Below are 24,059 nucleotides of genomic sequence, written 5' to 3'. Positions count from 1 at the left end.
ACAGGCCTGCTCGCACAACAGATGGAACTAATGATGCGAAACAAAAGAGATCATTTCACCGTGGTCCTCCAGGAAGCCACAAAGAGAGGCTTGGAAGTTTGAATGATGGGATCAGGGGACTTGCATAGGGTTAGATACGGATATCCTTTTTTTTTTTTTCTCCAGGATGTGCACAGATGAATTAAAAAAAAAAAAAAAAAAAAAAAGGCCAGATTGTTTTTACAGAAAATACAATATTTAAAAGCCAAATTTAATGAAATTAATAAATTGGTAATCAACAGACTGGTTTTGATGCTGATCATACAGATTTTAGAGCTCGTGATAAAATAAGCAATTAGACAAGACGTGAATCAAACGTCTCTAATAATTTAATGAACACAAACTTCAACTTTGCACCAGAACCCTGTCCTTATATAGTATGGTTTAATAGATAATAAACCAGTAAATCTTGGTTTTCAAAGGATGACTCCCCACACAGAGCTTGAACCACATTCAGACGAACTGGACTTCCTAATATGTCTCACATGAGAAGACATTTTTGTTCACAACTGTTGGGCTCCATCCCATTTTGAAATATCTGGTAAGACTGTATAGTCTGCAATTGCACTTTTAATTTTTCACAACGACATGTTCCGTTTTAAAAACGGATGTTTCCATGAAATTAATTTATACCCTCCCCTGAAACAATAACAAATAGAAAACTCAAAGAAAGCAGATTGAAAGTGTAACTCCTAAGCTATCTCACACCGCTGAGGAAATCTCAACCCACCTTTTGAAAACCACTGCATTACACGATTTTATGAATAACCACAACAACCTAATATGTATAGTAAAGTTTTTTTCTGCGACAGTTGGATCTTGAAAGTGTTTGACACGTACAGTATGCGCTCCAATATAATCCCTCTCATCACACCGATTTACTCAAAGCATCAGTTTGATGCAGATCTATAAAAGACCACCATATCTAACCCTTCTGGTGAGCAAGGATATTTTTAACACTGGGATGGATAACAGTTGTAAACAAACTGCTGTGTCCTGGACAGGCAAAAAACAAATCAAATTTGAGCTGAGGACATTTGCATATCCTGAGGGACAGGATTAGATTTAGAGGTCATCTCCTACGAGCCGGTCCTTAGCAGATGCCAATGTAATGTTTCTTATGTCAAGTACGTTCCTCTGAAGCCTGACTGAGCTCAGTCTGTTTTCCAAGTCAGCCAGTCGGAGACAGGGAGCGCCGCTCTCTCAATACAGCATGTGAACCGAGAGAAGCCAAACACCTTGGGATGGGATTTAACCAGGATGGAGTCGAGTCGAGCCCAGTTCATGCCCATCCGCACATGGAATGGATCACTGGGAAAAGTTCAGCTCAGACATTGACACAAACAGCGGAGCAAGGCCTGTATTAGAGTCAGGTTAGCAAAGATAACACTATCAGCCGGATCCCCATGGGTACCAAATGCCGAGCCTTGCTGGCAAATAAAGCTACAGTGTCTTGACTCCTTGGCACATTAGCTCTGATTACAATGACCTTCATTATATCAGCTACCCTTATTACAACACGTAGAAGGCGTCTCTCCCTTGGGCTAGACACAGTGGGGGAAAGAGTGAAGGAAAGCAGCGAGATTCACTTGTAAGAATTGAGCTGTGAAAACCAAAGCGTAGACCTGCGCCGTAATATACAATTACCACCTGTGAAAACACTCATAACAGTAGCAATTGCTGACTAGTCATTTCACTTGAAGAGAGTTTGGAGATGTAATATTAAATTCAGAAGTATATTGCTTTTAAATAAAAAAAAAAATTAAGAAAAAGAAAAAACTTAAGTGTTCTGCCGGGACCACTTGGAGGTAATGATACTAAAAATACGAGCACTAATTTACGACCCTTTTATTTACATTTAATTTTAAGACTTGCAGGTTACTTTATACAACCCAGCCTCCAAAAAGGCTGGCACAATGTGTATAATGTAAATAAAACATGATGCCATAATTTGCAAAAGGCATCCACAATAGATCAAAGACAAATCACAAGTTTGAAAGACTGTGAGCGTCTAATATTGACCGTCAGACTTTTCCCCTGGGCCCCTGATCCGTTCATCTTTTCTTAATCACTTGATGAATTTATGTTTTTCTACAATAACTCGGCCTCTCTAAAATGTTCTTTCTATACCCACTGACCAACTGGCTATTAACACAATTCGATGCAAAATTATTTACCACCTATTTTTTTGTTATTAGTATTTTGTTTCTGTCTTTTCAACTTTTTTTTTTTAGATGAATCATAACAACTAATGAAATAATTTATTGCATTACTTTAAACATCTGATATAATGTTAATTAAATGTGAATTTAATAAATGTGCAAATTATATAATTCTCTGGAGGTTGTACAAAACAAATCCTGAATATTAAAAAAAAAAAAGAAACAAAAACAAGAACCTAAAGATCCTACAGTTAAACTGCACCATTGCAAAAAGTGTCAAGTGTCTTTGAATTTTATCCTTTTTAAACTGCTAATCTGGAAGGAAACCACAAACATTGTGATTGTTCTCAGACTCAAATAATGTGCTTGACTCTCAGAATTTGTCACTCCCTATCCTATGCACACAGCCAAGCCCTGTTTAATATGTAACAATGTTGTTAACCCCAATTTCCTGCTTAGTGTGCCCCTCCACAGGCCACATTGTTAGCTCGAGCGAGCTCTTGGCAATCAGTACAGTCGTGGCGGTGACTCTCATTCAGTCTGGCCACGATGCAGACGGGGGGATTCTCTCCCACAGCCCTGCTCATCCTTCCTTCAGGCCCCTGCTGTGTCTCTCACCCTCCCTCTTTGCTGGCAGGTGACTCCAAGTAACAGATGTTGGCCTGAGAGAGCCGCTTCATCGCATTCACTTGGCGCTGCCAACACGTCGCGGCACGGGATGAGCCGAGCTGCGGGGGTCCTGAGGACCATCCCGTCAGCCAGCAGGGGGGGGACACTGTTTTTGTGCTGGGATACAAGTGAGGTGGAGGAAGGTGGGTGAGTAAATCAGCTTGTTTTGGATTAGCAGCGAATCAGGAGACTTTAAGAATCACGAGATACGTCTCAATAACAAGTTGAAAACATGGACACCTGTAGGCGGCTCCGGATGCCAGCCAGTGTGTGACACATAGGATATCACTCCCTGCTTCTCATTCACAAATTCCTCAAATCCTGCCGAAGAAGAGGGACACAGAAGCAATACAGCCAAAGAGCGCACTTGACAAAATCAGAGTTTAAGCCATGGTTTATCCCAGATGACAGTACGTTAAAAAAAAGCAAATAAAATTGTAACTTAATTATAGATTTATAATGAGCCACTGCACCACTGCCAAAAACAAGTCCCATACCAAGGCAAACAGGCACCTGCTGAATGCTCACTGCTCATGGGTTTTCATAGCTTAATTAATCTATGCCTTGGGGTATCATGACTCGTGCGTGCTGCTTGCGTGCATGTTTGAGACAATTAAGTTGCTCCAAGAAACAGAGGTGCAACTTAAATATGGAGCAGAGACATCAATACCACACACGGCATGACACAGTTTGTGTTTTGGGGAAAGTCGATCATTCTTTGTTCAAGTAAATATGAAGTTGAGTTGATTTCTCAGCAGAAAGCAAACCCGGTTCCAGTGTGGAAGTCAGTGCAAGCGACCAAACACATTCACGTTTACCTTCAAAATATTAGAAAAGAAAGTCTCACCTTCCTGGGGACCAAGTTGTATTGAAGCTGATCCTTCGGGGAATTATCGCCTCTGGCCGACATTCACTCCGCCGCCATCTGATTTCTGTAGATAAACATAAAACAGCTCAAATGTAGCTTCTCTGAAAAGACAGATTGAAAGGTGCCATCAACTACAGTATTTCACCAAAAAAGAAACATAAAACGAGCAAAGCGATCCACACAGTTACTCAAATCCACGCAGACCAAGGCACATCTGGAATGATGAATCTCGCCCTGAATTTAGTTTTGGTGTCAAACAAACAAGCCAATGTCAAACCTCTGAAGTACAAATTAGTTTCTTCTAACACCTGCAACTGAGTGACGATAAAGTCAGTATTAAAATCAACTTGTCAACATGTGAAAACATGTTTTCCATATAAACTGATGTAAAAGATTAAAGTCTGCCAAGGGAGAAACTAAGAATCCCAAAACTGTTTTTCATCTGCAGCTACATGTGTCATGTGCATGCAAAGTTTGAGATAGAATGTAAGTCATCCACACTATTACTCCTAAAACTCAAAAGAAATGAATCGTAACACAACAGAGCGCTGATTCTTAACCACTTGTCTTCTCTGAGGAGTGAATGAATGCAGTGTTTGTATGTTTACAGGGAAAAAAAGGTAAATATAGTGATGATTTATGGATCGCGAGAAAAGTAATTGGTGGTCAAAATGAATTAGGACAAAAGTATGAAATTCTCGTGACTGCTAATTACCAGTTTGAATGAGCCTGATAACTAAAGAGAAAAGGTATTAAATGTAATAATTATTACTATTGCTAATTACATTTCCAATTATGTCACTAATGAGAACAGCTTAATTATCAGCACATTGGATAAATAAGAGTTTTGCTTGGTACCACTGGTGATGGAGGCAGCGATGTGGTTGTGATTGTCGAGCACATTCACTCCGACCAACGGCAGGCAAGAAAAGGCTTGAAATACTCACAATAACACATTTCGTGAAAAGTAAAAACGATTTTAAAGAAATATGATTCGTCGTATACATAAAAGAAATGTCTTATTCTACCTGCTGTGCGTTGTGAAGCTTAAACTATAACCTCAGATATCAGTTGCCTCAGAATTTCTTCAGTTTGTTGCTTCAATTCTCAGTTTTATTACTTTTTCTATGTTCTCCTTAATACCCTTTCAACTTTTCAAAACAAAACTTTATTTAAAATATTTTTGACAGACAAAAGACTATAAATTATGGTGGCTCAGTTTGTTCAACAGTTTATTAACGGCTGATGTCTATCAGTGTATCAAAAACATTTGCTGCTCCTTCTAATCTTGCAATAGCAAGGTAAAGAAAATATGACGACACTAAAGTTTTAAGAATGTGAAACCCTATTCTTGAACCTACGAATTGCATACAACAGGTCTAGAAAATCAAAGGTAGTGGACATTTTTTTTCCAGAAATAAGACTTCATATTCCCTAACTTGGGTAATCAATATTGTGTAGTTTATACTTAATGATGACGAAAGCCCATTTATTTTAATATAAAAGGGGAAATATGTGTGATTGGGTTAGTGTATAGTTATAACATAAGTAACAGCTCTCCAACAGGAACGAGAGAAAACTGTTGGAAGAGTTTTGATAAAATACACTCTACATAAAAATACTGTACAAAAGAAAGACACAAGTCCAGCATCAGTTATATTATAAACTGCTCAACCATATTTTGTGAAACCGAATCTTTTGACAGGTTGATGATTTCCACTGGAAGGCTATAGGACACCATCACAGCCTCTCCTCAGCTCTCCCTCTCATGGCTCTCCCCCTCAAACAGCCTCCTTCCTGCACCACCTCTCCCCTGACCCAGCGTGGCTGTCACAATATTGTCGTATCAGGCCCAAAGAGTCTCAAAATGCTGTTGGTTTTTCTCACATTCCTTCAGGGCGTTGCTCTAACTTTAAGAGAGCGGAAGTGTTGCGGAGGACAACGTCTGAGTGCCAAGTGAAGGCACGACGGATTAGAGCCATATCTTCCACATGGCTGCCTCCTAATCCTACCATCTGAGGTAAACACACGGCCAGGTGAGGCAACACGCCTGTCTGAGGCACCTCTGGAGCTCAGAGGGATCTGCTCCTCGACACCCACAGGACTGTTGCCTCCCACCAGCTCTGGTGGGTCCTGCTAATATTCACCACTCCTCAGTTAGTGTGTGTGTGTGTGTGTGTGTGTGTGTGTGCGTGCGTGCGTGCGTGCGTGCGTGCGTGCGTACGTACAAAGCAGGACAAGTGATTTTTTTTTTTTTTACATTACAAGGTGTGTAACTAAAAGAAGTTGTGGGTGGAGTACTCAATGACATACAACAGGAACACAATCAACACATATTCAGTAATAAAGGTTTAAGTTAAGGTACTTCCGAAACAACTGAATGGGTGAAGTCCTTTCTCAGGTGATAAACAGTATGTTCTTTTTTTTTTTCAGACGAGAACTTGAACATCTGGTTCAGCTCTTTGTGTTTGTTTTGTTTTTTTCTTCTTCTTTTTCATCGTGTGTTCCAAAAGAGAGCAATAAGGTGATACTTCTGTATGTGTCACTGCCAAGGAATGTTGCCAACTTTAGTTTCAAAGTCTCTCCCTCTCACCTCAGAGGCAGGACAAGAGGAGGAGCGAAAACAAACAAAACTAGATAGAAATGCTCATTGTGCGTGTTTCAGATGGCACTGAAGCCTTTTTTTTTTCTTTTTTTTTTTTCCCCACCTCAAATATCTTCATCATTACATAAAAACAGGTTTTGATATGTTATGGCACGACTGTTTTTCAGTACATTTTTTCACACATGACCTCATAATTGAGAAAAAGAAAAAATGTACACACCCATCAACCGGGTACTTTGAGATAAAAACATGAACAACAGTTTCTCTATAGAGGAGTATTTCACAAGTAGCTAAATGGGGGTATATGCCTAATTTAATTTGTGTATAATTTTATTTATGATTGAGCAGGCCATAGTGTCATACAGACTGTGAAGGGATAAATAAACATGAAAACACACTCCCTTTAAATCCATACAGTAGGTAACATAAGGTGAATAGCAAATCATGACCAAAAGAAAGGCCATCGTTTGTGGGGCATTCTGTGTCCTGCATGTCTCACGGTTGCTTTTATCATGTAAAATTTTCCTGAAATCCCCTTGAAAACAATGTTCACAAAAACATCAAGGAGCACTAAAGTAGCGGGTAATACTTTAAACACAAGCTGGGGCCGAGCCACTTGTGAAAACCTTGTCAGAACATGTGAATGAGGGGAGGTTATGAAAAAGTGCATATTTTGATTTTGGTGATAAAACAGCAATCACAGGAGCTGAAACGTGCTCACTGTTCAGTGGCTTTTTGTGTTGGGAAACGCTTTGATCCCATCAGGTGAGGTTTCATTAACATTTATAAGAAGATGCATCGTTTCATTAAAGCCACGCGTCTCACTGGGAAACCCGATCACAAGTGTGGGAAGTTGTTTTATCCATGTTAAACTGTGCTCTGTTTTGTTGCAAATTAAATGTTGTAAGTGTGAATAAAGTGTTAATGTTTGATACACAGCCTCCCGCTGTCTGTGGCTTTTATGGTTGTCTGCAAAATGGAATTTATTATCTCAAATTATTTCATTCGCTATGCAAAGAGATGCCCCAGTTGTAAAAAATTATTTATGAGGCGTTTAGGGGGAAAAAAAAAAGCAGACTTGAGGGTTTTTTTCAGCATTTTGAAAAACTGCTCATACCGTGAAGTAATTGGACAACAAAACTGAACCTGAATGGTGAGATTTTCTCAGGTTATGTTTCCATCGGTTGCCCTTAGGCACAGGTATGAGATAAATATACTGTAAAATATACACACACACCTTCGTCACGCAATGTGACTCGACCAAGCAGGTATGCAAGTTCATCATTAAGTTTCCTATAAATGGGTGGAATCTTTATTTCCTTGAGTCCTCGTTGACAGAAAAATGGCACGCTTCAACGAAAAATCCCACTCATTCATATGTGATGTGAACTGTCGCTCAGATCTGAATGAAAAATAAAATGTACGGGGCCCAACAGTGTTTTTGAGTTTATTGCACTGAGAATTTCAACGGCTCTTGTGCTGACACCACCATCCAGATCTATTTCATTCACACTGTTCTCAATGATCTCAAAGACTTTCGCAGACTGAAGTCAAACTTTACTGCCTGGGTTATATTTCAAATTAGGAGAAATGTGCTGTTCTTTTAGATTTGCTGGCTTTATTCACCTATTTTGAATATAGTGCAGTACTGAAGCAGTGAAAGACACCAACCGGTCTGAATCCACTGATTAAGCATTGAAGTCCAATTACAAGGAAGAGCAATATCAATGCAACAAAACATAGTTTTTGTTTTCAAATCTGTTTTTCAGAAACATTTCCATCATGTGCAACAAAATACCCAAAGGTTTTAGTACAAATATCAGAAATTGTAAAACCTCGAACTCTAAATAAACTTTTTTTTTCCTTAATACATATTGCATTTACACATATTTCTTATCATATTTACACGTCATGGAAACTGACCAACACTGAATTACAGCCTTTTATACCATTTTGCAACGAGCCTGACTGGATTTAAATCGATATCTTTGACTTTTAATAACTGGTAATGCTTCGAATAATGTTGAGTGTTTTTGACTGTAAATTTAACTGTTACACTTTAAATATAAATTTCATAAAGCTCTGTCTTGCATTTATTTAACATTAGTATTTTTATTTCAAGCAGATTGAATTTCCTCTACAAACAAACTTGTATTGCTCACATGAACTGCGTTGACAACAACAATCAACAAATATTGTCTGAGTTTTCCTAACAATGACTATTTATTTATTTTATTATTTTATATCATCATTGTGATGAAAAATGTATTATATTTACAATTAATGTTACTAGCTTTTAGCCATCTCATGTAGTTACATTGTATTCAGAGAACTAAGAGACTGGAAGCATTTTTGTCTGTTTTCTGGCTTTTTAAAATCAAAATTTCTTCAGTGGGAACTTCTCACCATTACTTCTATTGTGAGTGACATGATCAAACGCTTTACCATTGCTTGCATTCTTTTTACAACGTCTTACAAAACCAAAAGAGGGTGGTTTCCTCGGGTGCTCCAAAGATAGAATTTGGGTGGAGTATCACTTTAATGGCATCTACTTACCCAGCCAATTTTTAAATTCTATTTTGAGTTTTTCTCCTGCGTAACAGGGAGAGGCATTTTCATGCGACGCCTCGCACACCGTGGCTTCACCTGTTTCATCTGACTGTGATAGATATCACTTCACCGCGCTTGAACCTGGATATTGGTCATTAGAAGTGACGAGGAAACTTGTGGGAAAGTTTGAAGATTGATGTGAAGAGCTAATCAACCAAATGTAATGTCAGGGCAGAGGAAGCCACTCCACAGTTCATAACATAAGGAACATAAGGAAACTCAGTTTTTTTTTTTGCTTAATTCATCATTGGACTACAAGTAGCTATTACCATGTGTTTTTTTTTTCCCCTTTGATATATCCTTTTGGACCGGTAGCACTGGGTATGATTTGTGGATGTAAAGCATACAGAAACAGTTCAGAAATTCCATTAAGTACACCCAATGCGTTGATTGAGTGAGCTCAATTTGATATGACTGTTGAGTCCTACCAATTTACTGAGATTGTGCGAGGCTAGAGTGTGTACCAAGAATGGACGTGTTGATTATGTATGCTAGGAGTGGTACAGTCTTTTATTGGAAAATTTACACCCGTGCAGTGATTTATATAAATCAGTAGTGCCCACAAAGCAGTAAAACTCTAATTGTTTCTTCCATTTTGAAAGTCTAGCGTCCATTAAGGATGCAGTGAGTAATAAAAAGGACTTTTAATCAATCCTCTCTTGTTGATGAGCTGATGTGTGAATGTGCTATCCTACCTGACACCGCTACCATATGTTGATTTCTTTTTTTCTAACAGTCAACAGAGAAAGAGAGAGAGCTTGTAGGTGAACGGCTTTACAGTATACGGCATTCTGAGCACTGAGAAGAGAAGACAATCCATCTGAACTTGTTCTGCTCTTTTGTTGTTGTTGGTTTTTTTCCTCATTTTGTTGCAAAACCCATTTGTATCCCCTTTAGGTATAAAATGACCATTTTTAGAGGTTTTGCAATGATCTGAACAAATTCACCACCAGTCATCTTTTTTGATACAGTTAAGTTTCATGGCACCTGCAGCACTATACGACGCAAGTCGTTTTTTGGCCACACTCTAGTCCTTACAGTGACCCTTTCATTGTCAGATTAGACTGGCCGACCTCTTCTCCAACGGCTGGCATGGTCACAGTAAATCCTGGAGACTGCTCATGCTAGGGACCTCGGGTAATTAATAAAATCCCCATTACATGCCTTGTGCCCGTTGTTTGCTATTTCAACACCCCATTTGTGCCACGATTACAGTCATTATCAGTCACCGCCATTAATTCTCTACCCGAAGCCAGAACTGCATACTAATAAATTGGGCTCTAAAATTTTTTTTACCTTTCAAGGAGTTGGTGTTGGAACCAGGCCAGGAAGTGCCACTCCAGATTAGGAGTCATCTGGTGACTCGGAAGGAGTCCTTTGAATAGGAGGCTGCTGCATCTTTGGAGATAGTTCAAATTTCCCCTTTGATTATATTCCTTTCCCCTCCAAAATGAATCTTTATTAAGCTTAAATCCTGAATAAAATGAAATTAGCAGACTGCAAAATATTGCTTTCTTTTCTGTCTCTATTCCCTTGTGCATGCATGCAAATTATAATGCTTATTTATGTAAATGAGGTGTCGTCTTTAATTAGTTTTGCTTGAGGGCATTAAAATACATGTATTCTTTCCCCAAAAATGATTTGTTTTGTTGCTCTGTTCAGTTTAAGTTCAAAATGAATGATTATGCCAACTAAAAAGGTTTATTAATTCTCCAGCTTTTCTTTTTTTTTCTATTCCTCTTTTGGAGAATTATCTTCTCCACCCACTTCCTGAGAAGAGTGTATTCTCTGTGAAATCGAAAAGCCTCTTCAAGCAGCACTCTGAGCACTACCCTGACAAGCACTTGTAAAGGTCCCAGGTTGAAACCACATGGTAGAAATGCACTTCCACTTATCAAATCTAAAAGCTGTGCTCTTCAGCAATTCTCTCTATATGTGTGTGTGTGTTTATGTTTGTGTTTGTGTGTGTGTGTGCGTGCGTGCGTGCGTGCGTGTGTGTGTGTGCGTGCGTGCGTGCATGCGCGTGCGTGTGTGTGTGTGTTTTGCCACATGACTGTTTGTGTAATGATACATTATTGAACAGGGTATTTGCTTAACTGTTGCACTTCACATCCATATATGTATCTTAATGTGCTTTTTTGCCCACTGGAAATAACATTATGCTCCAATCGTGTGCCGTTTCATTGTGTATTTTTGTTAGTACACCGCAGATGTACACTTAGAGCAGGGCTGCCCTGCGAGTGAGGAGTTCATTGCTCATCAAGCGAATATTATCATTGTGAATTCCAACATCCTGTCAGCAAGCGTGACTCACCTCAGAGCTGAAGCGAGTGTGACCTGTAAAAAGACGTCCTTCCTGATTTGGGTCTTATTTTAATATTTGTTTAAGAGGATTGGTAGCGTGGTACAATAAATCCTCCGCTATGAACTGTTTTTATGCATTTACTGTTGATTTACAGTCCCTTGTTGAGTGGCTATCGAACAGAAAACTGCTTTATGTCATTGTCGGAGGTGTTGGGTCAACTTCAGTAAGAAGCTGCCACTGACTGTGTTGTGCAGTATTTCAAACCACTTCAGGTTGAAAGTGACCAACTGCGGCTCTGGTTATTGTTCAATATCCTATCAGTATTCAGCATCCCTTCAACTGCTCAGATGAGCTGAAATGGCAAGTTAAGATGCCCCCTCCCCAGCTTCCGAGTTTGATTTATGGAAAGGAAGCTAAAACCATTATAGCGTTTTTATTATTATTGTTCTTTCAAGGCTAATGCAACAATAGATTTTTGCATGATTGATGTGTTATACTAAACATTAGAGGATTACATTAACTTTGCATAGAACAGCTAAATGACATGAGATTACTTATTGTTATTTTTCCTGCACATGATCATACTGTAAACATAGTACATATAGTATTTCTTGGCACATATTGATTACTGTGTGCAAACGACGTGGATTACACCAACTGTCTGATACAGCTTCCCCTGTCTCTCAACAATGCTACAGTGCCAGAATTACACACTGCTCGCCCATGTTTGAGAAAATGTTGTGAATGGTTGGTGCTCTTCGGATTAAACAAATATAAGTGACTGTGATGGCCTCTCATCTGCCCCCTTCATTCTGTGAATTATTAAAACTCTGGGCTCTGGTGGGAGAGAATATGGCAGCAATATGCTGATACTTCAATCATCCGGGAAGGAAATTCCACATGTAATAAGGAAGAATTGCATACAGTATACAGTACAGCCACAAGCTCCCTTTCATGGCATCTGTGATAGAAAACCTCTGCAGACCACATCAAACCTCACGCATTATTGCTCACACACTGAGCACATGAGCAGGCAAAGACTCGGCCCTGACTCCGCTTTTCAGACGGTGTCCTCTCACTTCCTCACTTGCTGCAAAAAAAAGGGTACTTATTTAAAAGCAGGGAATAATGGGAGGGGAAAAAAAAGAAACAGTTGCAGTACTTGAAAATATACTTGACCCGAAAAGTTTAGGTCAGAACATCCTCTAATATCTGTGTTTTGACCTCATTGAGGGTGATATTTCTGCTTCTCACATTATGCCTGAATAAGACCGTAGCTTTTACCCTTAAAGCACAACATTTGATTGGTTTCTTGCATAAATTTTGAACACGCGGCGCTACACAACTGTTCTGGTTTTCATGAGAAACTCTATTAAAATGTTGATGCACACTTTGGATGCCTTTTACAGGCATTTGTGCTTGTGTGTTTATCATGTCCAGGCCAAGCAGGCAATGATGGGCATCCAGCCAACTGATTCTTCCCCCAAAGTGCTAATTTGTGCCACTCTTGTGTGCTCAACGCTATAATTACCTGAAAACGTAAACTGGAAGCTATGCCTGACAAAGACAAGAAACTGTAATAAAATTGAGCTTTTGGTGCCCGGTTGTGGTGAGTCTTATAAGACATATTAATGGGATGGTTAAAGGATATGGCACTTTTCCATTTGTCTTGTGGAAAAAATCTCAAGCAAAACACCTGGCGCACTAAGTGCCTGCAGTCTGAACACTGAACAGCAGCTAGCAGTCATGGCACTCTTCTATAAAGCACCGTGACATCTAAAAGATTTTTTATTAACCGAACACTGCAGCTTTATACTGGACTTGTCATTTCTGACTGTCGTTATGTGGCAGGTTAATGAACTACCAAAGTCAGATTTCAAAGCCTTTTACCATGTAAATTACCTAAAACAATAAACCAGCCATCTGTTTAAAAACATATCATTCAAATAAGTCACCACCTACACCTTCACGGAGTGATGTTTAATGCATTCAAAACATGTTCTGTGAGCTTGAGGATTTAAATCTGCTGCATAAAGCCTGAACAGGGATTTTTTTTTTCTCCCAAAAGAATGGATTTCAGTTTAGACGGATACTCTGTGTAAATTGTCAACTTTAATTTGGTCATTTTCAAGACCAAAATAAATCAACCTAAGAAGCTTCTTGTCAGACATTGACCTGAGGCAAGAGAAACTTAAGAAAGTAAATAATAAAGTTTGAAATAAAGTTTCATTCATTCATTCATGATGAAACATAGAAAACATACCGAGGATTAAAATTGCCATCCCATAAACCCCTCGTTCGTTCTGTTTGTACAGATTGGAATAATGTTCGGTTCTGCTTGAGACCATAAGGAAAAGTTTGGTTTACTTAAAAGTTCATTGTTTAGCTTAGAGTTACATTAGTGTTGAGTTTGAGCTGCTTTGTGCCGAGAAGTCTTTCTATTTGTTTTGTCAACATATTACCTTGAATGACAAGTTTGGAATATTGGAAGTGCATTTAAAAGTCATTTATGGCAGCTCAATACCACTGAAAATGTAAAAGAGGGCATTTTGTGTGGAAGATGTGATTCGCGGGTTTAACTTGGAACAAGTTTTACACTGGATGTCCTTCATGATACTACCTAAATGGCTGAGGATTACAGGTTTTACTCAGGTAATGAAATCAACCATCAGCTGTGAGATTCAAACCAACAAAACTTATCTTACACGTTGAACTTCCTCATTTCAATACCGCCATTGCATTGAAAAATAGCTCAAACAAGACATTTCTCACATGGCCTAATGCAAAACTGAGCAATTGTATCCTTATAAATGTTAAAACTTTGACAATAACATTGTACATGAGGAAACAACACAGAATTTGAACACAGAATCACAAACAGTGTCAATCCACTGACTTTCATCAGTGTTGTGCCTTCTAGATTAGGAACCAGTACAACCTGTGTGTTATTCTTTCATATGGTATTAACTGGTAGGTACAGAACAAGGTGTTGTTTTTTCTTCACTTCGCAAATATCAGCTCCATATATTTGTGCATGCCCCGTCTCTTCTGAAGCCAAGCATACAGTATGTGTGGAATTCTCATTCTCAGACATGCCTCAAAAACTGTATTTTACTTACTTGCCATTTACAATAAAAGCTCTTTCTTTGCAAAGTCTGTCGGGAAATTTGCTTTAAAAATATCAGCATTCCTATCATTAGGAGACCTGTTTCCTTTTTGACCTTTGTTTGCCCAATAACTAGAATACATTAGACCCAAACACTTAAATCACACATATGTGGAAGATTAATAAAAATCTCAATTATCTATAATAACTCCTGATACATTGCGCTTGATGAATCACATCTGTTGACAGAACATGACAGATGAAAAGAAATATGTTCCAGTTGAGAGAACTGGCCTTACAACTCCAAGCTAAGAAAACTGACAATTTATATGTCAAAAGATGAAAGTCGTTGAAAAACAGGTTGAATTATTATTTATGATGACGGGCGTCTGTAATAAATTGTTGAACAACAACAACAACCGTCTACGAATTCCAGAGATACACCCCAGGTTAGGAGTGAAGGCTTGAGAGTGTGACTGCTGCTGCAACTATTAACCAAAAGGAAGAGATAATATCTTCGATGTTTATCGCAGATGAGAAAAAGCTGAAATCGTTGAGGAGCATACGATGTCACAGACGTAGTGACTCTGGTGACCCGTCCATTCCCTTGGTGGAAAGACTTGGTGACACCCACTCCGCCCACCTGCCATAGATATGTCTCAGGAAGCTGCTTCACACCAGATGACTAGTGACAAATAGGGAGGTCATGAAGAATGACAGCGAACTTTCAAGAGGCAGACAGATTTTATAAGGCTGCAGCTCATGGTAAAATATGGGCTGGAACATTTTTGGCATTGTACGTAAACATTACGCAAAGAAAAGCCACTGAAGGACTGAAAGACTGTCCAAGGGTTGTTTTTTTTACATTGACCCTGGGGTCAGGGGGATGCCTTGTTTCAGCAACATTTTTGAGGAGAAACGTTCTCTTGTTTCGCTGCATCCAACATACCAACAAAATCACACATGTAACTTAATGTTCCTAAATAATGTGAAGTGTATTTTTTTTATACATATTACAACAGAGCCAATCACAGCCCGTCAGTATGAATCTAAACTTACTAATTAGACTCAAATGTATGTAAGTTCTACCTGGAGAACCCCACCACCTCACCACCACAGAAAGGTCACCAAGTCTGACCAGAACAGGAACAAGGGGCGTGATAATCACCACACTACTGTATGATCCATAACTTACATAGTCTACCTTATAACATGTTTTGGATTTAATAAAGGTTTGTATGAATTCTTTAGAGAACAAGCAACAATTAGTTACCAAACACAGATTTCCATGAAAAGCCATAAAGTGGGGATACAAAGGCAACTGAGCAACCATAAAGTGTCCTGTGCACATTTTTGACATTATAAATGGGACCATTATATGGGGAAACATTAAATAGCTCAATCATACCTTTAACCATTTGACATTTAAAATTCTTTATTCTAATTATTTCAAAGGAAATCTCCAAATCCTTGCCATAGTCTGTACCATTTAATAGTTTAACATGTATCTTAAACTGAGGATGATAAAAGTGGAATATTTTTCTTCTTTTGGGTCAAGATCTCACAAAAGCCACAAGAATTTGAGAGAAAACAAAATGCCTGTCAGGGCGAGCATACAAGAGGCTAAAGGGGGAATCTGGCATGGCCTAAGCAAAGTCATAAAAATATTTTCCCTTTTATTTAATGTTGTCCATAATTCATTGCCAGGAAAAGCTAATCAATAGCACCTTAATGAAAACTTGAGCCATATTTTATTTTGCCGCAGAGAAGTCCAGGATCAGCATTTGTTGCCTTGTTATGTGCTGGTTTTCACCCTTGGGCTGTTTGACAGATGTGCATCACATTTGCAGATACCCTAAATATTTGCTCTTGTCAAGCATATTTACTTTATCAAAACACCACAGAGTCGGGGGGGGGGGTTTCTGTTGACGACTGCAATGTAGATTCAAGAGAAGTAAATTGAACCAAATCGCACATCTGATGTTTTACCCCAGCTGTGACTAAAGCTCAACATGGCAACATGCACTGCTGTGCTGAAGATGTAAATAGTACTAACACATTTTTCTTTCTTTCACAAAACATTACAAATGTACTGAAGGCGAAATTAGGAAGAGCGTGTGGAATAGATGAGTTGGAGGCATTGTACCTTGATTATGTGTGTGTAAATATATATGTAAGTGAACTATGAAGTAAAGTTTTATTGAAATTAAAAGCAGCCATCAAACTATAGAAAACTACGCAGTCTCTGCACACAACAGATTTTATATCAAATTTAACAAGGTAAATTGCACACACATCATTATCTGATTTTGATTAAATCACCCAAATCAATCTCTTTTGATTACAATTGAAAATACATGAAAGCCTGAACATGTTCCATGTGTGCTCATATTGTAGGTTTTTCTGCAAAACAGAGAAACTGATTAAAACAGCTTTTTATTGAATTTAATGAAGTATTCTTCTTCTCTGTCAAATTTCTGTCACATATAATCAAATCAGACTGGTATTTAGGCGAGAAGGTGTAAAAGTGAGAACGGGGTTTCTTGCAGACTGACTGGTGCGATGCGATGCTAATTGTTTCCAGTGATCCTTGTCAACATACAGTATGCTCCGGTTCCACTCAACTATCTATGAACTCAAACTACAATTACAAGAGAAAAGGTCATTTTTCATGCTCTGAAAGGCATCCTAATGAACTGGTTGCCATCCATTTAACGCCACCCTCCAGTCCAGTAAAACAGACTCTCCATTTTCACTGACAGCGGGCTTCACTTTGCCTGCAGACAGGATGAAATGTTTTCTGTGGTGCCATTTGTGTCAGGAGCAATGACTGCGAAACTTAAGGAAACTTGTTTAATGCCCGCTTTCGGAGTAAACAGTTATTCATCAAAAAAATAATAATGTCTCAAAGGTCAGGCCATAAAATACAATATCTGCCCTCTTTCCATTCGCTATTGCATTAGTTGCTCACTGATGACAAGGGACTGGGTTGAAAAGACTGAATATATTGGCAAGAGCTTTACAGTACAGCCGTGTTTATGACTTAAAGCAAAGAAGTGATTCCACTGTCAAAACCGCAGCCTATCATTCTGAAGAGGACCATCATTTTGATAATCATCTTACACCGGGCCCAGGTTTTCTTATCCATATGGAATTACACAGGCGTATAAAGAGCTGTCCAGCAGCTACACGTCGTTTGCCTGTATTTGCATTGTCAGCCGGAGGTGAGAGGGTGGAGACCTGCCAAGCATGAGGCTCTGGGCCAATGCCGTGACAGCTGACAACTCAGGCAGGCCTTGCGCACTTCTAACAGCCAAGATCCCAGATCAAGTAAATCCTAATCAGAGAGTTAATATGCCTCTAATGTGAAAATTCATATTTCTACTCTGTAGTGTTTCATGTTCAAAAGGGAGCACATGTCATTTGGCATGCCTTCATATAACACTAGGGCTTCCATCAGTCACTGATTATTGCAATGAGGAATTAAAATCCCTTAACACAAAGGAACCAGCACCACATTGCTTTGGCTGTCAGAATTAACTAGTGGAAGTGACCTCAGCCCATACATGCTGAAGGAAGAGGAATCATATTCAATTAGGTGGAAAGAAATATCCTATCAGACATGCATTCATTGTTGATTAATAAAGATACAGAGCAGCTTGTTCCTTTGTCTCAAGTCCCAAACCTGTCCTTACATTTTCCACCTATATATCTGGACAATTCCAGTTGTGACGTGTGCGACGTAGCCGATACCTCCTGCTACCCTATGCCGATCTGTTAGGATGCAGACAGGATGCACAGGGGCTGTCTAGTTTGTCAGTGAAGACTGGCTGAGGGAGGCCGTGCTGAACTGTTAGTCTTCTCCCCCTTATGGTACGCTGTGTTTACACCGATCCCTCAGGCCATTTGTTTGCAGCACTTCCTTGCCCCACAGCACCATGCATAATGCAGGAATGAAAATGTTAACAGTGGCAAATAAAATCGGCAAGGTGCCCCCACAAATCAGGGCAGTTTAGGAGCACATTTAATCATCCATGCATTGGGGACAACGCGCAGCAATTAATTGTGGCATTTCAAAGAAGATCAGGACCCAATTTTTCCAGGGCCTTTCAAGCTCCTTGCCTGGTTACGCCATCCGCTGCAGACCAGCGGTAGCACTTTTTGTTCCTCTCTGTGAAGCATCTCCTCATTTTGGCCTCATTATGTTTATGATCTCTCTACGATCAAGTAGATGACAAGAGCACTGTTGTAGTACTGTATGTTGCGCGGAATTGCATCAACAAAGCCCACCCAGCATAAGAAATAGCAAAAAACAGACATTGTTTGAAGAGGGTCTCCCATGTATACACACACAAAGTAATTCAGTCTCAGTCTTGCATTTCTCCAGTACGCTCCAAGACAAACAAGTTACAGCGCCATATGGTGATGTCAGGAAAATAAATAATTTACAGAAATTCATGTGCGGTGTGCAGATGAGCAACCACAGAAATACCAACAGAGGCGTCCTCATACTTAACCCTACTAATAAGAGCCCTCAGCATGGGGGCCGCAAAGAGACAACCGCAATATTGGGCCTTAACTGGATTGAGAACTACTTTGGAATTTCAAAGAGTGGGACTGGCAACTGTCTCTGGACGTAAGGACAGCATTTTGAGCAGATACAATCTTCAGTGCCTTTCAGCGCTTCCTGAACACGAGACGGGCTAATCTAATGAACTGGGGGGACAAAATCTGTTCAGGCTTTTAGCCCGTGCCAGCGTGCTCGCATCTTCCTGCAGTCAAAAATCCACTTGTTATTTTTATTCCGACTGAATTTTCCCTGAGGTGTACTCTGCATGGTTTGAGTCATCATTGTTCGAGTCTTTAGAGTTGGAGAAGCGCGCGCGCACACACACACACACACACACACACACACACACACACACACACACACACACACACACACACACACACACACACACACACACACACACACACACACACACACACACACACACAAGCTGGTGGCAAGGTTATAGCCACTCAGACATAGGGGCACTCGATTTCTGCCAACCCCAGGGAAAACTCACAGAGGGCTCCAGAGAGGGAGAACAGAGACGTGCCATGTTGCTGACATGGCAGCCGTCACGTCATACTAACCGGGAGGAGTGATGTGCACCGACAGCCCAGAGATTTGAAGAATACTGTAGTGGTTCCTAACCAAACCAGTGAGTGGTGTGTGGATTATATGACCCCAGGTTGGCTTCTTTAAATCTTAAAATGGGAGCCGAAAAGGCGAAAGAAGCAAAACACGTTGTGCCCTCCAACATCAAGAAACACAACCGCAGAAACCTCGGGAAGTCTTGAACGTTAGAGCAATAGTTTATCACCTCGCGTGTGATTTTAACACCTTTGTTCCTCCAGAATTGAACTGTTAATACATAGCATGCCTTGATAATTAAACCAAATCCAGGATGGATTCCTTGACTTGTTAACAGGGTCCATTAGTGCAGAGCTTTCTGTCATCAGTGCATCTCTGGTACACTGATGACAGAAACCACGTAAATGTTGCCACTCATGTCTGCAAAAACCACAGCTGAAAAGTAAAGACAAGCAAACCCCCAAAAAATCAAGTCATGAACAAAGAGACAGCACTATGGAAGGTGATGCATAGTATAAACAAATTAACAAGAGACATTTAGATCATCTCTATTGCAACGACGGTAACAAAAACAGAAGTCACTGGGGCACTATAACCGCACAGTCAGCATTTTTGAATATGACAGTGTTTTCATTAGACGTTTTTGTGTCTTGTAATTTAGAACCAATTCTTTTTTTCCGTCTTTTCTTCGTGAGTGCTGGCTGACAAAACTTCCTCTGTTACGGTCTAACAAGGAACATGAAGCTGAACTTCATCATAATGAGAGCACAATAAATCAAGAAACCACTGAAAATCATAGGTTTGTGAGAAAAAAAATGTTGATTCTGCACTTCACGGCTATAACGTGGCTCACGGAGGAATCTGGGCAAAACACAAATCCTTACTTTACTTGAGATGCCCCTGACTTGACACTCAATTCCCAACCCTAAACAAAGGAAACGTGCACCACAAGCCGCAGGACCGTGTCACATCTCAAACTATTTTTAGACCGTCGCCGCCTCTCTTTGTAGCTTCACTTTGTAATTAAAGAGACTGGAGGCTTCACAGTCATTCTGTAGCATTATTTTGCCAGTTTTTGATTTGATTCATATTAATTTGTTTGCTGTAAAGGATCTCAGGAGAGCAAATACAACAGGGAGGTAATCACATATACTTTGCTTTATGCACACATGGGCAAGCTGTTTTCAGACATATTGTTTGAAGCCCTTGAGACATTTTCAAAATATTAAATAGTTAGGTTGTTTTTGTTTATTTTTATTACTAAGTGATGGCAAGTCTATTTGAACCCGTATTCAATTGTGATCGATGCCATAATTATTGTGTTTAAACATGAATACTATCAAATGAATGTTGATTTTGTGAATCTACAGATCTTCTTTTCTAAAATAAATTAGTAGCACTACTTTCCCATATCGTTCAGGTAAAAGTGCTTCATCAGCTTGATCATAAAACAGACACAGGTAAACAGAAGTTTAAATATAGTCTCAATTAATAAAATCAGTACATCAAATTGTGTGTATTTCTTGACAAATGCACTTTGTCACAAAATATGAAACTGTAAATGCACATGAGGTTCTTTAAAACTTTAAAATGCTGTTGCTATACTTTACTCTATTTTTCACGGACTGCAGTTACGGCATCCTTTGCTGCTGACGCTTTACGTGACTTATGGAACTGCAGGCTTTTAACATGATGTTTCGCTCTTTAATGTGCACATCAGAACAAAGGAAGCCGATACAATAAGCAAAACAAAAAAAAAAAAAAAAAGATGGCCTGACTTGTTCCACGTCCATGATAAATCACTGCCACTTTTATAGCCTCTAATAAGTTGATGCAAAGCCATTTTTCTTCCTGCCCATCGTTCAAACATTTAAGGCATATTTACAAGGAACTTGTTAAAATATTTAATAATATTTAGTGGCAATTTTGGAGCAGCCTGTCACGGTGAAATTTATTGCCTTTAAGTGTTTAAAAAGGCGACGACATGAATAACAAACTGTCAAAAAATCCTAATTTGCATGGACAGGCCATAACTCCTGATACCTTGCATTAAAAAAAGAGGTTTTTAACAAAACGAGTCATAAAAGAAGCATTCAAAGTGAGTGATGGCGAAGACTCTTCTACAAAGTCGCACCACAGAGACAGCCCCCCCCCCACTACAGATGCCTCCGAGATCAAGTCAGCCAATAAAAGGACATATATCCTGCTGCTTTGACTTATTTATCCTGCGTGGATGAGCTCAAGATGGAACATCTCCTATAGGCAAGCTTAATTAATTGTGATAAAGGGGCTAATTCAGAGGCTGCGTAAGAAAAGTGAGCCAAACAATAATATTCCCCACAAATCATCTCTGCCCGTCAAATATTTCCTCCATAACTTTCTAATTCAAAGTCCTTCGGACGTGAGGCTTTTGTTAAAGAAGCTCATGGAGTCAAACAGCCTTCCAAGCACCGCTGCCATTCTGTCCACACTCCTGACTAAAGTCATCAGACGAAACTGCAGCTGCTCAACGTTAAACTCTGTTGTCCTTTGTCTGGCTGAACAAGATGATGGCCATGTCTGAGGGCGCTGCTTCCACCAGATTCTAAGGTTTTTCTCGATAAGGCTCAGTGACCTGGGCCTGCCCTGGTTGTCCCAGTCAGAAAAAGGGCCCCCGTTGACACTGATTGCAAGGCTATGAGTAGTCTCTCCCCTGTGCCCTCTCAGTGCAACTCTAATTAATAGCCAATTCATCTTCTCTGATCTGAGCCAGCACATGGAGTAATATATCGTTAGTTTGGCAAGCGAGCTATTAAAGTGTAATAACCAAGTACCAGCACTCGATTTGGAAGAGTAGCACATACTTAACCATGAAGTGGAAACAATTAATTTATTGGAGGATCTCCTGTAACCAATCATTTACTAGCACTCACACTGGGATGCAAAAACCAGCTCCTGTTGTGTATGGCACAAGTCAGTGACACATTTTGGGCACAGCGCCTCAAACCTTTTGCACTATAACCAGTTATGTAAGGCTCATTTAAGCACCAATGTCTGCCTCCATAAAAACCTTTCCTTCAATGGTCACCTGCAAAGGTAGAAAGTTCATTACAAAAAGGACCACATTACCTTATCACTAGTAAGTATGCCTTCAAGGTGAAATGCGTTTTAGCCTCAGTGCTCTCAATGTTCTTACCATGAATGACACCACTGCCTTGAAACATAGTGAGAATGTCACCTTCATTTTGCACTTATTCTTCTGAATAAAAGACAATGGAAGTAATGCAAATATTCCCAAAAACTTTTCAAGGGGGAATTAAAAAATAAATACTTTTTTCAGACTTTGCATGTTCTCCCTGTGTTTGTATTAGTTTTCTACAGGAACATAGCTTTCCTCCCCCCAAAAAACCCTATATTGCCCCTTGGTGTGATGAGGTGGTAAACTGTCCAGGGTTTACTCTGCCTTTGCACAGTGTCCGCTGGGAGCAGACCTACCACCATGTACCTCAGTGTGGGTGCCATTGTTGATGTTTGAGAAATCTAACATATCGCCTTATTAAACTGACGAGCATCACTCGCTTCTGCAGCGCGACCTGGAGCATGTCATTCAGCATGTAGTCCACCAGTGCTGTGGTGTGTGCACTTATCAACAACAGTACAACAAACAGAAACCTGTAAATAACACTAAAAGAAAGAAAAACATGAGGCAAAAAGAGAGTAGCGCAAAAATATAATATATAAATTTTGAACATCATGATCTCTCTCTTCCAATTATCACATTGGTCATGGTCCATCTATCCATGGTATAGTCTGTCTTATCCTTTTCAGGGTCAGAGGGGTGCTGGAGTTCACCCAGCTGAAATATGGGCAAAGGCAGACAGGTCACCAGCCGCTCACAGGACAAACACTGAGAGACAGACATCCACACGCACCCACATGCACTCCTACGGGCAATTTAGAGTGACCAGACAGTGTAATAATTATAGAACATTGTGCTATGAATAATTATATAGGACTGTGTGATTATAGTCCTATAATTTACAAATTCTATTGCTATGCTATGATATTCCACACAGTACTATACAAAGACATGTCCCTCCTCCTCTTCTAAGTGGCTCAGTAGATTATCAAATAACATGGGCGGCACATATCAGCAATGACCTCCAGCCAGGGGCAGCATTACATGTATGGGTGCTTTCTTCAGTGACGGTATCAACTGTAAAAATTTTGCACCCAAAAAAGAAAATTGAGATTAAAAAAAACAAAAAAACAAAAACAACTTTGTCTCATTTCAGGCGATTAAGGTGCAACGTTATTAAGAAAAGCAACCCACTGCGTCTGCTTCTTCAGTAATGCACCTTAGAACAATAAATCCCTCTTTCAAACTTTGATAATTGCAGGGAAATAAATGAAAATACATCAGACTCACTGTGGTTTTGGCCTGCCTCTGAAGCAAAACATTTAAAACCCATTATTCTTTTTGCAAGAACTAATGACGTTTTTTGTCTCTTCAGCTTAACGCACTAATTGACAGTTTTTTTGGAGGATAGCCCAGATGGAAAAATAAGTACCCCCT

At 39.6% G+C, this 24,059-nt stretch overlaps 1 protein-coding gene across 1 annotated transcript in view; it reads right to left on the bottom strand.

Moving 5' to 3' along the window:
• Positions 1–24,059, bottom strand: part of casz1 (castor zinc finger 1) — a 166,284-nt gene that overhangs the window by 130,839 nt on the left and 11,386 nt on the right. Inside the window, exon 3 of the mRNA XM_080496761.1 lies at positions 3,718–3,802. The gene's annotated coding sequence lies outside the window, so the exon portion shown is untranslated. The remainder of the gene's footprint in view (positions 1–3,717; positions 3,803–24,059) is intronic.

Source organism: Blennius ocellaris (genome assembly GCF_963422515.1).
Source record: "Blennius ocellaris genome assembly, chromosome: 5".
Lineage (NCBI taxonomy): Eukaryota > Metazoa > Chordata > Actinopteri > Blenniiformes > Blenniidae > Blennius > Blennius ocellaris.
The sequence above is the reverse complement of the archived record's forward strand: the minus strand, read 5'-3'. Positions and strand labels throughout refer to the sequence as shown.